Source organism: Puntigrus tetrazona, chromosome 23 (genome assembly GCF_018831695.1).
Source record: "Puntigrus tetrazona isolate hp1 chromosome 23, ASM1883169v1, whole genome shotgun sequence".
Classification (NCBI taxonomy): domain Eukaryota; kingdom Metazoa; phylum Chordata; class Actinopteri; order Cypriniformes; family Cyprinidae; genus Puntigrus; species Puntigrus tetrazona.
This window is the reverse complement of record NC_056721.1, coordinates 16378753-16386922: the sequence shown is the minus strand read 5'-3', so window position 1 is coordinate 16386922 and position 8170 is coordinate 16378753.

Genomic DNA, 8170 nt, shown 5'->3' with positions numbered 1-8170 from the left:
ATGTGCTGTGGTGTTAGAGCACAAAAGAGTCAGGAAAAGGCTATCTTAGTACTCAGCGTACATTGCCAAAAAAAATGCCGTCTCACGGGATGTTGCAACGGAGCAAATGTTTTTTTCTGTTCGACACTGGTGCGAAACACACTTCTTGCCCACTTTAACAGCCTACAATGCAGTGATTCCAAGCATAAGGTCCCACACCTCATCCCCAAACACCCGGCCACCCCCAAATTCCCTCTTCTCTCTGTCACCTTGAGCCTCGCCGTCATGCTTCTGTGATCGCTCTAAAGGTCAGCGCGTGTAGCCACTGTCATTACCTGTCACTCTCACTCCCTCCCTCGTTCTCTCGCTCCTCGACCGCCTCTCTGTCATGCATTTCATTCCTAAGCTCTGGAAGACAGATCAAAGTGCCATCCTTAGTTGGGATTTGAAGGTTACAAGCGGATAGGGGTGATCTCACAGCAGAGTCGGATGAGAGACAGGGAAACACTGGATGGAACAGGAGGTGGCTAAATGTTCTGGTGTAAGTGACAGTCATTCTGTGGCTCTGAATTAACGTGGATATCCATCAGTGTGTCACTTAGCATTAGGCTCCTATTTGCATCCAGGACACTATTTTAGGGTGAGCTGACAGGTTAGTGACAGTAGGAGAACCGGCTGGAGTTAACCGGTGGGGGAGATGTACCTGTCCTTTTAAATCTCTGTAACAAGCATTAGTAATGATAGAAATCATGTGGTCCTTAGTTGGAAACCTAATTGTGATCTACTTTAATTAAGTTTTCATTAGCGCTTTCACAGATCGGGTCACGTGAATTAAAGAGGAGGCAAGTAAGATGCTGTATAAAGCCCCTAAAGAGATAATTAAAGAGATTTTTTAAAAAAACAACAAACATTTAAATTATGTCAGAGTTTACTCACTCTGTTTTTATACACGTGTAACAAAAAAGGAAAAGAATATTCCCACTCAGTGAGTTTTCTCAAAGAATCATTGGTTCACAGAACTGATTTACACTAACTGTCATCAATCTGAATAAGAAAGTGAGGGTGTGCGTATGATGTTTTTGAATGCTATTGAGGAAATGGGTTTAGATGACCAATTTCTTTCGGATCAAGTTCCGTTGGAATCGATCGAGGTGTTTACATGAAGGCTTTTCACTCTGATTAAACCATCAATCCACTAACGGATTATTTGCCTGCCTGTAAACAGCTGATTTGCATCAGCGACTGAATCGTTCTTTTGCGATGGTTCTTTTTAATGAACCAAGTGATCTACGAGAAGAAACGTAACAAAGAATCGTTCGCGAATCGGAGTGGACTATAGCACACAGGTTTTGTCATTTTTGTTGTATGGAAAATATCTGCTTGGAGATGGAATATCTCGTTTCAGTGAATTCTTCCTTCAACATAATCAGTACTCTTACGAAAAAGATTCGCCGTAATCAAAACTGACGAGACTTGAAAATATTTAGCTTAAAATAAAAAGGCATCATTTTATATCCAGAGGCGATGGAAAGGCAGAACAGAGGGTGCTAAAGCAAAGCAAACACAGGTGTGTCTTTTTATCAACTCGGAGGTAAGGACTAATCAATGGCAAACTTTAATCAGATATGATCAATTATTCATGGCCTGAGGCCTAGCCATCCCATCTCTCAACCATTCTCATACTGACGGCACAAGATGAATAATTCAGACACCATTTACACAAAACCAAGCACCATCCTGATGCCAGATTACTGAATTAGAAATATTATGCAACAAAGAATGTTAATTAGTCTGGAGCAATCCAGCCTGCCTACAATGAGTTAAAAAAGAAGTTGAACTAATCCTTCAAAACGTTCAACAAATGCCTCATGTGCTTATCGTTTTGCAGTAAAAAAAAAAAATTTGAGTTGAATTTCCTCACAATTGTTTCTAAAATAAAAGAGGTCACCGCAGACAAGCAAACTCAAACAAATCAACAGACAAATACACACAGATATTCATGGCACTGTGATTTGAAAGTGGTCATGAATTAAAAGTGAATCACAAGCTAGTGAATCACGTAACTTTGCAAGAGCAGAGAGAGAGAAGGGGGGGGGGGTAGATGGATGAAGGGTAAGGGAGAAAGTGTAATTCTTGTTTGCCTCAATTTATCCTGAAATCCCTGACAGCAAGCAACCATAAGTCACCAAATAATCGCTCTCCGTAATTTAAAAAGATCAGTCATGTCTCCTTCACCTTCCTATGCCTTGTTCTCTTTATCTAGCTCAGATATCAGCGTAGAGAAGTCAAAAAGCGGTTCATTCATAAACTGAGGGCTTAGTCCATTTTTGTTCCTTCTCTATTTACGCCTTCCTTCTTTTGACAGACCATGCTTGTTTAAAATAAATGTAATGTTAATAAATCTATACAGTAAAGCATTGCAGTCAGCTCCTAAATGCCATTCCAATGTATGTTTTTACAGAAACACCGTAGATGAGCAAACAAATCTTTAATTACGTCATCTTTAAAAAGACAACTGCAGAGCAATTCATATATCATGCGACAGTACAAATATCTCTGCACTTAATTCAGTGGGATGTTACAGTATTTATTCAAAAGACCTTTCTGGCAATTTGTGTGCTTATTTAAGTGTTTTGCATTGCAATATTTTCAAGAGAAACCAGGTGTAGGCGACAGAGAAGCTGAAGAATCGAGGCTATCGGTGTGAAAACGAGGAAAGGATTTTACTGCGTGAAACATGATGCTCATGCATTTGCAGGGAAGATTTCTAATGAGGGTGCACAATATTGATATCTCCATGGGAACATCCCAGGGCACCGCTAACAAACCACACTCCTGTGTTTTGTAGCGTTTGTTTGAATATACAAATTAACTACGGAGGAAAATATGAATGTAATGTGAATAATGCTTGATAATGTAGATGTAAATGTAACTCCATTTGTGTCTCTGGGTGGAAGTAAATAATTAGTAGTGATCTAAACATTTAGATGGATGGGAATTATATTGTATAACATCTGAAAACTGTCAACATACAATGCAAAACAGCTGTGTAAATAGCCCTAAAATTGACTACATATTGATAATATCAATTGATATTTAGATGCAGAAAGAATATAGTGACTTCTAAAGCCACTTTCTATTCACTTTCTATAAAAAACCTCATCATATAAAAAAGCTCATTCTGGAATATTAATAAATACTACAGTAACATAAATAAAACTATGGTGGTTTAATCTGATGAATTACCATCAGCAAATATTGATTTATCCCTTTAACTGCTATAATCTTTAATCTGCATCTGTTGGGATTGTTTTATACATTTACTCAACATTTTCCCCCTACTAGTGTTAAATACAATATTACTGTAAAAGGTTTCTCAGGTCTCCGCATTTCCTCAGAAGAACTTGTGTGTGTGTGTGTGTGTGTGTGTGTGTGTGTGTGTGTGTGTGTGTGTGTGTGTGTGTGTGTGTGTGTGTGTGTGTGTGTGTGTGTGTGTGGATGTCTCACCAACAGACTACGCACCCTTGTCATGTTCCTGTCACATCTGGAGCTGAGAAGAAAGATGAGTCCTCACGCAGAATGACACAACGTCTCAATGTGACTGATAGAAAGGTAGAATGTGTCTGCAGCACTGGAGAAATCAATCCTTCCCTTCGTCTGCCCTCTCCTTCTCTTCTCCCTCAAACCACCCCACCATGATTATATCAAATCTTTTTTTTATCTGCTCTTGTTATCATTTTTAACTGCAATTAAGGCAAAGTTCATCTCATTGTCAAAAACTCTTCTTTTGTTCTGTGAAGAGGTGAGCCAGGATCTATTGCGAATCTGTGTGTGTGTGTGTGTGTGTGTGTGTGAAACACGGACAGACGTGCGCAGGCCTCCGGAGGGATTCTTTGTGAAAATGTTGTTGTGTATTTATTTTTTTATGTGTTATGACACTGTTTGGACTGTGCGACTGATTTCCATCCCCCATGAGGCTTTGGGCTTTGTCGGGCTGGATTCGAGGGCGGTAAATAAGTGGTAATGGAAGTGAATGGGAGGGATTTGGGGAGCGCTCTCTGTCATCACTTTAGAAGGTTGTGACCCCTGAGCGCAGTGACACCGAGCTGCTAAATTATTCAGCCGTCGTCTCGCGCGGGGCCTCGGGAGGAGTCGAGGCTGTGATTGCTGGGAGCTGACTGACTGACATTTGCACATGAAAATCGGCTTGGTTTTCCCCTCCGAACACTGGTGCTGCTTAAGAAAAACAGCGCAAGGCCTCTGCGGGGAGACGCGGGGCAGGGTACTGTAATGACAGCACCCCCATTCAACTAACGCACCGCGCGAGGCCTGTCAATGAGAACGGCCTCGTGAGATTAGCGCCAAAATCATTTAAAGGCATCTTTCCTACGGATCTGACACTGCTTAGGTCGAACAGCTATTAAACATGCAAATTGCAGCTTTTAATAATGATCGTTCTGGTAAAACATCTTCGTCTGCATACATATATTTGCTGTTCCTGTCTAAGAAGGGCTATAATAGCTGGTAAAAGATGTTCTCGATGGCAATTGCTCAGCTGGTGGTTGAAAACTGGCTTTTTTGTATCAGTGTTTCTAAAAAATTTCTTTCATTCTTGGGCTTAGTTTGCTTATCTTATACCTTACATCTGCATGTTATTTGAGAACATGATATTTAAATTTTGGCTCAACTAGCTGATATTTATGTATTATTACACTATAGACCACCTTTCAAAGATTTGCAGTCTGAATTACTTTTAAAAGAAATGAATACTTTTATTCAGCAAAGATGCATTCAGATGTTTGAAAGCGACAGTAGGGACATTTATAATGTTACAGATTAAATCATGTTAGAATGGTTTCTAAGATCATGCGCTGAAGTCTAGAGTAACAACTGTGACAGAAATAAGTTACATTTTAAACCATGTGGAAATAATATCTTGTAATAGTATTTCACAGCATAATTGTTTTTGTATTTATCCGGTGCGCGCAATCAATGTACCCAGTTCTGTGTTAGATGCGATGGAAAGATGTACTGCTTGTACAAAACAAAACGTAGCTATGCTTACAAGACGTATTTTTCCATTGCGTCTTTTTGGGTGAACTATTCCTTTAAGTACAGTAATTAGTTACATTTACTCAAGTACTTTACACTTCTCTTGGTAGCTGTATGATATGAATCATTAATGTATCGTATTACTGCCTATGCATTGAGTCGCGTATCACATCTGCCTGAGTTATGAAAATGTGCATCACTAATTGGTTGATTTTGGTTATAGGCTGTACTGTTTTTAATAAGATAAGTAATTAATTATAAATATTTTACCAATGTAATACTGACAAAGGAAAGTGTTCGTGTGCTATACTGTTGCTATGGTTACCTCCTTAATCGCAATTTCTGCTTGCAAAGGTCAGTTTGGCAGGAGGTGAAAATTTAATTTTTTTCCCCTTTATCATTTGAAATCATATCGAAATGTTCCTTACGTAAAATAGCATCAAACTTGTCTAATACGTCATAAGATCCCCTCAACAGTTTCTTCTGGCATCCTTTGGGAGGGTTAAAGCTTTGATTTGGGAGGTCGGTCCCCCCCACTAAATACTCCAATAATTTGTAGCTGTTTTTGAGTTGTGGATAGAGCTGATATTTTACTCCTTCAGGCTCGGGTTTATGCAGCCTGACAGATATTTGCCCATGTATGGATTGATTACCTTTGAGACAAGTCTTCGAATCCAGAGTGTCAGGGTAATGAGACCAAGTCCAATTAGTTAATCCTCCGAGCCAATAAAACCGATAGGCAGTTTGTACAGGGTGAAATGTAAGTAAGATGCTGTTATTTGTGTTTCAGCTGCTGTATACTGTAGTTGAGGGGTGGCACTTATGCTATATATCTGTTTAAGATAAAGAAACAGTCCTTCTAAGCTACAATAAAGGTTGTTTTTTGATATTCATGGCCTTTAGATCAATCTCATTTCGTTAGACTCGAGATTCGAATGATGGCTTTTACAAATAAATAACAAGCAGCGCTAACATTTGAGCGAAACGCTTTGGATTAGTCTCTGAGTCCTCTAAGAAGATGAATGCGGACTTAACGAGAGAGCTAGTCGCGCCGCTGCAGACTTTCAGCATGCTTGACCATGTCTCTCTGTTTGAGAGAGGGAAAGGAAGGGATAAGTGGACAGAGAGAGGAAGGTACAAAAGGAAAGGAGAAAGAGAGAGAGGGGGAGAAGGGAGTAAGAAAGACACAGAAGGGGTGGAGCGCAAGGCAGATGACAAATTGTGATTAATAAATGTGGTCCGGGACGGCAGTGTGGAACGATGCTTATTAATGGAGAGAATTAGAGTGGCTGTGCAACTCAATCTACACACTGTCACTCTGCATCAGGCACCATGATCAGAGTCTAATGAAACAGCACAACAAACACACACACACACACGTATACAGTCTCACCTACCTTTAACGTTACGTTTCCCCTTCTATATATCACATACACACATACATACACAATTTAAAAATCTTTTTAATCTCATTTCACATTAAAATATCTAAGCACTTGATTTGAAAATTTTTGACATTTATATCAGAAGCAAAATAGCATTTTATGTAATTATCTTGCCATCTACTCATAACTGTTCTTATTTAGATCGTGTGGGAAGCAAAATCGCATTTTTTGAGAATATATCTTAAATCTAATTTTATTAGGGTTTTTTTCAGTTGTTTTCTAATAATAACTCTTAAATAATAGATCCTATTTTGATTAAGATTTTAAATTGTATTTTATTTTGATCATTTAGATTTTACTGCGAAAACAAAACATGAGCACTTTTACAGAGTACATGTACAGAGTGACAGTGTAACTGCATTTTATCCTGTTATCATGCGTCGTCTTTAGACATTATTGTTTTTATTTAGAGAATTAGAATTTACATTAGAAGAAAAATTATATTACATATTCAATTATTTAGTGAACATGTCTTGAATCTCTTTTTTAGTAGAAGCACAGCAAAAGTTAACACATTGTGCACATATTCCTATAATTTTCTTTTAGGGGTTTTCATGTTTTATAATGATACTTACATGTTGTAGATAATCCTTATTTTTGTGTTTTCACTGAAAAACAATACTTTTTTTTTCTTTCTTGCAGTAAACATATATGGACATATACTGACGCTGTCGCTGACCTTTAACCTCTTACACTTTTTCTTCTCTCTCTCACTCATACATACAAATATTTACCTGACATTTATTTCTCATCTTTTTTTTTTTCACATTTGCATAAAAAAGCTAACTCTCCATCATGACATGAACCAACATCTGGTAATTACATCCTGTCATGCACATTCAGTGTACTGTATGAATGCCAAAGCGAATCCATTTCCTTGTTCCTCAAACAATGTGAAAGTCCAAAAGGCCTTTGTTTCAGCACCTGGTGATGTTTTATTAATCTTTTTCGAACACCATAACCCTCAAAGGCCCTGATCTATAGGCTGTTATATTTTAGATCAAGATCCATTCTTTTCCTCCAGGGCAAAGGTCAGGTCACCTCTCTTTTGACCATTTGGAAGACTCCGTCAATACTTCCTGTTTAACCGAGTGTTAATTCATGTCCTAATCTCGTTTTACTGCCCAGTAGTAATCTCGTTATCCAAAATTTAACACAAATAACAGCGTATAAATCATTCTCTACACCTATTCTGTGACACGGGTGGATCTATGCGCAGAATCCATGTTTCAATAAGTGTCACACTGACTCTCATGGGATCTTGTGTCTGCTAATGATTAGTGAGTCTGTGCGTGTTCATGTGTAGAACATTTGTGGTTTATTTTCGGTCAATTCAGTGTTGAAAATTTGGTTACTGAATTTCCTTTAAATAGCACACTAACAGACTGCACTATAATATGCATACCACAAAGAAAAGTTATATATGCATGGAATACCTATATCTAAATTTTCCAAAATGCACACGGTACATCAGAGCACACTGTCTGGAATATGTTTCCCACAATGCAAAGTGTTTCATCTTCCATTTCAACTGAAGATATTTTAGAAAGCGACTCTGGCTTTACACATTTCTATTTTGACATATTCAATTGGAGTGCCAGTAATTAGTTTCAACAAAATAGAATTTTTGGGGTTTTTTGACACACAATTGTATAACGCACTTTATGGTTAACTTGTGACGGGATTCTCTTGAA